This window comes from Bufo gargarizans, chromosome 6 (assembly GCF_014858855.1).
Source record: "Bufo gargarizans isolate SCDJY-AF-19 chromosome 6, ASM1485885v1, whole genome shotgun sequence".
NCBI lineage: Eukaryota > Metazoa > Chordata > Amphibia > Anura > Bufonidae > Bufo > Bufo gargarizans.
Genome location: NC_058085.1, coordinates 137294281 through 137304969, shown reverse-complemented (window position 1 = coordinate 137304969; position 10689 = coordinate 137294281).

The following is a 10689-nucleotide window of genomic DNA, read 5'->3' as shown; positions in this document are numbered from 1 at the left end:
TGAATGGGGCAGCAGGGCACATGCCCAACCTGCCGCTCCATCAGATTGGGGCAACAGGACCCCTGTTCTCAGGATTGTTGGGCTCCCAGTGGTCAGATCCCCAATGATCAGTTAGTTATCCCCCCATCTCATGGATAGAAAATAATTTGCAAACGTGGCACAACCCTTTTAAGTCTTCTGCAATATATTTTACTATAGATATTATAGATGCACAGGTTCAAAGTTAGGCCTCCTTCACACGACCGTATGGCTTCTTCAGTATTTTGCGGTCCGCAAAAAATACGCATGACATTTGTGTGCATTCCATTTTTTGCAGAACGGAACATCTGGCCCCTAATAGAACAGTCCTATCCTTGTCCGTTATGCGGACAATAATAAGACATGTTCTATCTTTGAACGGAAATACAGAAACAAACTATTTTTGGGCAGATCCATTGAAATGAATGGTTCCGTATACGGAACGCAAACAGAGGACTTAGATAAATATGAGGTTTAAACAAGAAACACACCCAGGAGCCCTGCTGATCAGCTGTTAGAAGACTCCTTGAGCACCGCAGCCTCTTTCTAGGCCAGTGACATCACTATACATTGGTCACATGGCCTACTTGCAGCTCAACCCCATTCAAGTCAAGGAACGAAGCGTTTTGCATTGATTTTGCAGACCACAAAATACTGAAAAAGCCATACGGTCGTGTGCAAAAGGCCTAAAGCCTCATGCACACAACCGTATGTATTTTGCGGTCCACAAAAAATAAGGGATGACGTCCGTGTACATTTTGTATTTTGCGGAATGGAACAGCTGGTCCCTAATAGAACAGTACTATCCTTGTCCATAATGCGGACAATAACAGGACATGTTCTTTTTTTTGGCGGAACGGAAATACGGAAACGGAATGCACACGGAGTACCTTCCTTTTTTTGCGGACCCATTGAAATGAATGGTTCCATATACGGCACGCAAAAAAGAAAAACGGAACGGACACTGAAAGAAAATACGCTCGTGTTCATGAGATCTGGGAAGGCAATCCGTGGTAGCAATAGGCCAGTTACTAGTTTAATCCAAAACTGGCCTGCAGGTGGCAGCACAGCATTGGAATATACTGAATCCTGTAATGGATAGAATGTATTACAAAATACAGGGAGGAAAGGGATGCAAATGAGCTCTTAACAAGCTCACCCAGTCAAGCCAGTACTCTCTGCTCTGCACTGATGAGGGGCAATCACCCTGAAACAGCTGTCTGCAGATGAGGTGCTGGCTTATTTAATATCCAAGTCATGTCTCAAGGCTTAGTTAACCCCTTTCAGACACATTACGTACCGATACGGCATGTTTCCAGAGTCCTTAAGGACACATGACATACCGGTACGTCATGTGTTGTTTCGATCACCGCCACCCGGCGGGCGGTGATCGGAACAAGGTGCCTGCTCAAATAGTCAATTCAGACCTGCGGTTTGCGGCTTTTCATGGTGCGGGCAGTGGCGGCAGCAGTGCCATCGGGTCCCCATGGGGCTGTGGGGGGGACCCGATGGCATGGAAGGGAGCGCTCTGCCTTCCAGTGAAGAGCCTGTGAGATCCAGCCCCCTGTATCGCACAGGCCCCGGAAGCTGTATGAGTAATACACAGTATTACTCATACAGCCAATCCATGCCACTAGAGAAGTATTGGAATGCATTGTAAAGGAATATACCCCCAAAAGTTAAAGTCCCAAAGTGGGACAAAAAATAAAGGGATTTTTTTTTTTTGAAAAAATAAGTTTTCCCCCAAAAAATTCAAAGTTTCAAGTAAAAATAAACAAAAATGTCATTTTCCCCCAAAAAAAAAAAAAAAAAAAAAAAAAAAAAAAAAAAAAAGGTAAAAAATAGGGGGGGGGGGGGGGGGGGGAGAGAGAGTATACCTATTAGGTATCGCCGCGTCCGTATCAACCAGCTCTATAAAAATATCACATGACCTAACCCCTCAGATGAACACCGTAAAAAATAAAAAAACTGTGCTAAATAAACAATTTTTTGTCACCTTACATCACAAAAAGTCTAATAGCAAGCGATCAAAAAGTCACACACACCCCAAAAATAGTGCCAGTCATCTCATCCCGCAAAAATCATACCCTACTCAAGGTAATCGCCCAAAAACTGAAAAAATGATGGCTCTCAGACTATGGAAACACTAAAACATGATTTATTTATTTTTTGCTTCAAAAATAAAATCATTGTGTAAAACTTACATAAATAAAAAAAATAAATAAAAAGTATACATATTAGGTATCGCCGCATCCGGGACAACCTGGTCTATAAAAATATCACATGATCTAACCTGGCAGATGAATGTTGTAAATAACAAATATAAAAAACGGTGCCAAAACAGCCATTTCTTGTTATCTTGCCTCACAGAAAGTGTAATATAGAGCAACCAAAAATCATATGTACCCTAAACTAGTACCAACAATACTGCCACCCTATCCTGTAGTTTCTAAAATGGGGCCACTTTTTTGGAGTTTCTACTCTAGTGGTGCATCGGTGGGGCTTCAAATGTGACAGGGTGTCAAAAAAAAACAAACTGTCCAGCAAAATCCGCCTTCCAAAAACGTATGGCATTCCTTTCCTTCTGCACCCTCCCGTGTGCCCGTACAGCGGTTTACGACCACATATGGGGGGATACAGAATCAGGGCCATAAATATTGAGTTTGGTTTGGCTGTTAACCCTTGCTTTGTAACCGGAAAAAAAAAATTATTAAAATGGAAAGTCTGCCAAAACAGTGAAATTTTGAAATTGTATCTCTATTTTCCATTAATTCTTGTGGAACACCTAAAGGGTTAACAAAGTTTGTAAAATCAGTTTTGAATACCTTGAGGGGTGTAGTTTATAGAATGGGGTCATTTTTGGGTGGTTTCTATTATGTAAGCCTCGCAAAGTGACTTCAGACCTGAACTGGTCCCTAAAAATTGGGTTTTTGAAAATTTCAAGATTTGCTTCTAAACTTCTAAGCCTTGTAACATCCCCAAAAAATAAAATATCATTCCCAAAATGATCCAAACATGAAGTAGACATATGGGGAATGTAAAGTAATAACTATTTTTGGAGGCATTACTATGTATTATAGAAGTAGAGAAATTGAAACTTGGAAATTTGCAATTTATTACAAATTTTTGGTAAATTTGGTATTATTTTTTTTTTACTTCATTTTACCAGTGTCATGAAGAACAATATGTGACGAAAAAACAATCTCAGAATGGCCTGGATAAGTTAAAGCGTTTTAAAGTTATCAGCACTTAAAATGACACTGGTCAGATTTGCAAAAAATGGCCTGGTCCTTAAGGGGTTAAAGCGCTGAACAGGATAGCTGCCTTAAATCTGGTGGCATTAGAGGCAGAGCTTGTTAAGAGCTCATTTGCATAGTTAATAAGGCTGAAAAAAGACATCTGTCCATCCATTTCAGCCTGTTAGGCTACTTTCACACTAGCGGCACTGACCTCTGGCAGGCTGTTCTGTTGGGTGAACAGCCTGTCGGGTCCGTCCTGCCGCTAGTGACTGTGTGCCCCCGGACTGCCGCTCTGTCCCCATTGACTATAATGGGGGCGGAGTTCCGGCAGCGCATGGCGAGAAGCTGCCGGAATAAATGTCGGACATGTAGTTTTATTCCGGCAGCCTCTCGCCGTGCCTCCGCCCCCATTATAGTCAATGGGGACGGAGCGGCAGTCCAGGGGCACACGGTCACTAGCGGCAGGACTGATCCAACAAGCTGTTCACCCGACGGAACAGCCTGCCGGAGATAATCTTTCAGTGTACTGTAGTCCCCCCATTCCAGTTATTACTTCAGTTACCCTTTTCTGAACCCTCTCTGTCTGCCTTGTTCACAGGAGCCCAGAACTGTTCACAGTACTCCATGTGTGGTCTGACTAGTGATTTGTAAAGTGGTAGGACTATGTTCTCATCACAGGCATTTATGCCCCTTTTCATGCAACCCATTATCTTATTAGCCCTCACACCAGGTTTCTACGGCCCAGTTTTCTATTCACTAAAATTCCTAAGTCTTCTTCCATGTCAGTGTTACCCAGTGTTTTACCATTTAGTATGTACGGGTGAGTTGCATTATTCCTTCCCATGTGCATAACCTTACATTTGTCAGTGTTACACCTCATCTTCCACTTCTCTGCCCAAGCCTCCAATCTATCCAGATCCATCTACTGTCCTCTTCAGTGTCAATTACTTTACACAGTTTAGTGTCATCTGCAAAAATTTATATTTTACTGTGCAAGCCTTCTACAAGATCATTGATATATTGAAGAGAATAGGGGCCAATACTGACCCCTGAGGTACCCCAATAGTGACAGTGACCCAATCTGAGTGTGTACTGTTAATAACCACCCTCTGTTTTCTATCACTGAGCCAGTTACCCACATACAGACATTTTCTCCCAGTCCAATCATTCTCTTTTTCTATACTAACCTTTTATGTGGTGCAGTGTCAAATGCTTTGGAGATATACGACATCTATTGATTCGACACAGTCAAGTCTAGAACTTACCTCCTCATAGAAAATGATCCCTCATGAAGCTATGCTGATATGGCATTATTTGCTTATTTTCATTTGAGGTGCTCCAAGATAGCATCTCTTAGGAAACCTTCAAATAAATTTACCCACGACAGATGTTAAACTTACTGGCCTAGTTTCCAGGCTCTGTTTTTGGACACTTTAATACTGGCACCAGAGTTGATATGCGCCAAACCTGTTGAACACTCCCTGTCAGTATAGAGTCCTTAAATATTAGAAATAAGGTTCTAGCTATGATATAAATTCTCGGGGGTGTACATCATCTGGTCCCGCCAAATTTTCTTTTTCAATCTTTAAGACGTTGCTGTTGTACTTCTTCCTGGGTCAGACAGGGCACTTTTAATGGGAAAGACCGTAATTAGACTTACCGGTAATTCTGTTTCCTTGAGTCCACCATGACGGCTCTACTATGAGATTGACCCTTGACCTCTGTAGGGGCAGGAACACACAGAGTTTAAAAGGCCACCACCCACACTCACCCTCAGTGCTTTCCAAATTACCAAGTGGGTGTAGCCTTAACCTAGGCAAGTATATGAATATATACTTTTTTTTTTATTTTTTTTGAATTTTTATTTCCTTATTTCTTTTTTTTTTTTTTTTTTTTTTTGAGTATTAATTCATACTCAACCCCTCCTTAAAACTCAGGGGGGGAAATCTGGGCCGTCATGGTGGACTCAAGGAAACAGAATTACCGGTAAGTCTAATTACGGTCTTTCCATTTCGTCCACCATGACGGCTCTACTATGAGAACTACCAGATTATTAAACAGGGTGGGTAACCGCTTGTAAAACCTTCTGACCGAAGGTTAAATCCGTAGAAGCTGACACATTGATCCGGTAATGTTTAATAAAAGTATTTATATTGGACCAGGTGGCTGCTTTACAGATCCTGTCAAGGGAGACACCACCTCTTTCTGCCCATGAGGACGCCATAGCTCTTGTAGAGTGAGCTTTTATATTCGTGGGGCTGTCTAGACCCGACCTCTGGTAGCAGCAAATGATAGTAGATCTGATCCACCTTCCAATCGTGGCTTTGGATGCTTTTTTCCCTTTGTTAGGACCCCTATACTGAACGAAAAGGTTATCATCTTTCCTAAATTCTTTTGTTGAGTCCAGGTATTGTATGATAGTATTCCGGACGTCCAGGAGCTGGAACTGATCTTGTGATGGGTCGCCCTTGGGAAAGGATGGAAGGATGATCTCTTGGTCTCTGTGAAAGTCCGACACTACTTTAGGGAGAAAACCAGGGTCTAAACGCAAAACTATTCTGTCCGGGAAGATCGTGAGGTATGGTTCCCTGCAGGACAGCGCTTGGATTTCACCCAGACGTCTGGCTGAAGTGATCGCCACTAGGAAGGCTGCTTTAAAGGATAGGTGTTTGAGAGACATCTCTTGCGTAGGAGAAAAAGGCGAATTTGTAAGGTTTTTTAGGACCAGGTTTAGATCCCATTGAGGCATCCTAGGGGCTAAGGAAGGTCTCAGTCTTGAGGCAGCTTTTATGAACCTCCTTATCCACCTGTGACTGGCCAGGTCTGTATCATAACAAGCCCCCAAAGCAGAGATCTGTACTTTGAGTGTGCTTGGTCTAAGGCCTAGATCTAACCCACGTTGGAGGAAGTCTAGCACTTTTTTGATATTGGGGGAAGAGTTTACGGGAGGAGTCTGGCCTAACCAACTACAATATTTCTTCCAAATCTTCAGATATATTGCAGAAGTAACCTCTTTTCTACTGGACTTAAGGGTGTTTATGACCTTCTCTGATATCCCCTTGCTCTTTAGGATCTTGCGTTCAGGATCCAGACCGAAAGTCTGAAGAGACCTGGATTCTGGTGAAGAATTGGACCCTGAGAGGTAATGTCCTCCTGTGGGGGGATTATCCAGGGTTCTTCTAGAGCTAGTTCTTTTAACACCGGGAACCAATTCCTTTTTGTCCAGTACGGGACAACTAGTATTACGGTTACTGGGTCCGATCTTATCTTCTGCAGCACCCTGGGTATTAAAGGCCAAGGGGGAAGGCATAGGCTAGGTCCCAAGACCACCTGACTGAGAATGCATTTGTCGCCCATGGGTTGTCTCTTGGGTTTAGGGAGCAAAAGGGATGGACCTTTGCGTTCTTTTTTGATGCAAACAGGTCTATCCTGGGGGTTCCCCATCTCCTGGTAATCTGCTCGAAAACTATTGAGTTTAGGGCCCATTCCCCCGGATCTATGGTTACTCTGCTGAGAAAATCTGCCTGTATGTTTTCTGTACCCTTTAGATGGATAGCAGTGATGGATAGAACGTTCTTTTCCGCCCAGGAGAATATTTTTTCTGCCAACTCCTTTAAGCCTAATGATCGTGTGCCCCCCTGATGTTTTAGGTATGCTACGGCTGTTACGTTGTCCGAGAGGATCTTTAGGTGTTTTCCGGAGACCCTGTCCCGTGATGACTTCAGTACCTCCCAGATTGCCCTCAATTCTCTGTGATTTGAGGAACATTTTTTCATGGCGTCTGACCAAGTGCCCTGGTAATTTATTGGGCCTATTTTTGCTCCCCATCCGGTACCACTTGCATCTGTGTATATTTGAATCTCCGGATCTTTTACCCAGGGTACGCCCTTTTGCAGGTTTTCTTCTTTCGTCCACCATTTTAAATCTGATTTCACCTGATTCGGGATGGGGATCTTTTTCTCTAGAGAGCACTGTCTCTTGTCCCAAACCCTCAGGATCCAAGATTGGAGAATCCTGGTGTGGGCCTGAGACCAGGATACCGCTGTTATGCAGGAGGTCATTGTGCCTAGGAGGCTCATGGCATTGCGAATGGAGCACAGGGATTGACTTCGGAATTTTTGTGTTTTTTCCATAAACGACGTGACCTTTTCCTGAGGGAGGGATGTCACCTGGGAGACCGAGTCCAGTATTACCCCCAGAAACTTCATTCTAGTTGAGGGGACTAAGCTTGACTTTTTCAGGTTTATTACCCACCCCAGGTCTGAAAACCTGTGCATCAGGTCTCTGGTGATGCTGTCTGTCTCCTGCTCCGAAGGTCCCAGGACCAGAAAGTCGTCCAAATATGGGAAGATTTTTATCCCTTCTGCTCTCAGGGGGGATATCATTTCTACTACCAGTTTTGTGAATACCCTTGGAGCAGATGAGATCCCAAAGGGTAACACGGTGAACTGGAAGTGTCTTACAACTCCTGAGCTGTCCACTAGAGCGAACCTGAGGAATTTTTGCGATGATCTGTTTATGGGGACGTGATAGTACGCGTCCTTTAAATCTATGGACGTCATGAAGTCTCCTGTTTTGATCAGGGGAATGATGGATGTTACAGATTCCATCCTGAATTTTCTGTATGCAACCGCTTCGTTTAATCCCTTTAGATTTATAATGGTGCGGGAGGAACCATCCGGTTTTTGTACCAAAAATAGACTGGAATAATAGCCCCTTCCCCTTTCTGCACTTGGGACTTCTGTCACAACGCCTGAGTCTATAAGTTGCAGGATACCCTGCCAGATTTTTTTCTATTATTTTTGGACTGTGAGAGGTTATTTTGAACCTCTTTGGGGGGACTGAGAAAAATTCTATTCTGGTAGCCGTCCCGAATTATATTTAGGGCCCATGGATTTTTTGTGATCGACTCCCACTGGGACAGAAAATTCTGCAGTCTTCCCCCTACTCTGGCGTCATTGTTTATCTTTATTTTGGGGGTTAAGAAGGAAACCTCTGCCTTTTCCTTCCTTCTGGTAACTCCATCTACCCCCCTTTCCCTTGCCCCTATAGGGTCTAGTCTGGGGGTTGGAAGAACGAAAGGGCTTCTTTTTGGTCTCTTCTGGGAACCCCTTTTTTTTATCAGCAGCCTTTTCCAAGATAGAGTCTAATACGGGTCCAAAAACGTATTCTCCAGAAAACGCTATGGAGCACAATTTTGCTTTTGCTGCTCTATCCCCTCCCCAGGCTTTCATCCACAAAGCTCTCCTTGCGGAATTGGTGAGGGCCGCATCCTTAGCGGCAAACCTCACCGACTCCGCCGAGGCGTCCGCCAGGAAGGCCGTGGCAGATCTGAGGAGTGGAACAGAACTCAAAATTTCCTCCCTAGGAGTCTTGTTTTTAATGTGTTCTTCTAGTTCATTAAGCCAGAAACACATAGATCTTGCGACTGATGTTGCGGCTATATTGGGCTTAACTCCAAACATGGCTGCCTCCCAGGATTTTTTTTTAGGAGAGAGTCGGCTTTCCTTTCCATTGGGTCCTGTAGTTGTGAAGAGTCCTCAAATGGGAGGGAAGTCTTCTTAACTACTTTTGCCACTTGGATGTCAATTTTGGGGGTCTCGTTAAACAATTTGACGTCCGCTGGATCAAATAACAAACGGTTTCTGAATTCACGGGATACCCCTAGTCTTCTCTCGGGGTCAGTCCACTCGTCTAAGATCATGTCCTTTAAATTTTCATTCATTGGGAAAACTTTTGACTTTTTTGTTCTGAGTCCCCCGAACATCTCGTCCAAGACGGACCTTGGTTTTTTCACCTCCTCAATCCCCATGGTTGCCCTCACGGCTCCCAATAGCTCCTCCATATCCTCGGAAGAAAATAAATATTTCTTACTATCTTCCATTATCTCCCCCACGTCAAGGTCCACGTTCTGTCCAGAGGTGGAGGCCCCCTCGTCCATAATCTCTGAAACAGAGGAGGATGGGGCGCATAATCTTGGTCTTTTTGCAGGAGGTGTAGACGGGGCTGATCTGAGGGAGGCCAAAGAGGACTTAATTTCGTTCTGAATAAGCGTTTTGACCTCAGACAAAATTGACGGTTGTTCCTCTTTTATAAGATCTTTTATGCAACTCTGGCAGAGCTTCTTTTTATAATTCTCAGGAAGCTTTCTATTACAAGTTGCACATCTTTGCACTTTAGACCTCGTCCTGGGCTCTTTAACTCCCTATAAGAGAGGAGCAGCCAGGTATCAATAGACAAACCAGCCAGCAAGTCAAAAAGAGAAACATCATTTTGTCCTTCCCCACAGGGGAACTCACTGTTGGAGTAGCCGAGGGAGCTTCAGGGTCCATCTGGGCTGTAGATGCGTCCGGGGCTTCAGGAGCAGACATCAGACCTGTACCAGGAGGAAGATCGGTGCCACTGCGCTTGTAGAACCTTCCCTTTTTGAATCTGCCGCCAAAAGTATGTCCGGCGTCTGACGTCACTGCCGAGCGCCCGACTCAAGCTCCGCCCCTTCCGCCTCCAGCGCCGGAAGCAGAGTGTAATGCTGAGGCCTCCCGGAGTCGGCGTTCAGCATGCTGCTTTCTGCGGTCAGCTTCCTTACATAGGGAAGGGGGACCGCACTGTGGGGAGGGATACAGGCTCCTGTTACAGAAGAGAGATCGCTCCAAATGAATCCCCTGCCCAGCTTTGGACCGGACCGCAGGAGGGCAGGGGACGAGGACGGAATCCTCAGGTATTTAAACAAAATAATAAACTTTTCTCTTCACCTCCACCAGGAGGGCTCTCTGTGTGGTTGACCCCGTAGGGACAGGAAACACTGAGGGTGAGTGTGGGTGGTGGCCTTTTAAACTCTGTGTTCCTGCCCCTACAGAGGTCAAGGGTCAATCTCATAGTAGAGCCGTCATGGTGGACGAAATGGAAATTTACTTTTACATTCTGCATTTCAACTGACAGTTTTTTTTCCTCAGTGAATACATTGGAGAAAAAAAAATATATATATATTTAACAGCTTTGCTTTCTCATTGCTCTCTGACATTGTAAGTCTGGACGGATCCGCACGGCCAGGCGGACACCCGAACGCTGCAAGCAGCGTTCAGCTGTCCGCCTGTCCGTGCGGAGGCGAGCGGAGAGGAGGCTGAACGCCGCCAGACTGATGCAGTCTGAGCGGATCCGTTCCATTCAGACTGCATCAGGGCTGGACGGCTGCATTCGGGTCCGCTCGTGAGCCCCTTCAAACGGAGCTCACGAGCGGACCAGCGAACGCTAGTGTGAAAGGAGCCTAACATTGTATGTATTAAATGGTGCCATTAGAAAGTACAACTTGTCCGGCAAAAAAAACAAGTCATCATATGGGAAAATAAGAACGTTATGGCTCCGGAAAGGCAGGGAGTAAGACAAAAACACAAAAGGGTCCTAAAAGAGTTAAAAACCGCCAGCAGCAAAAACA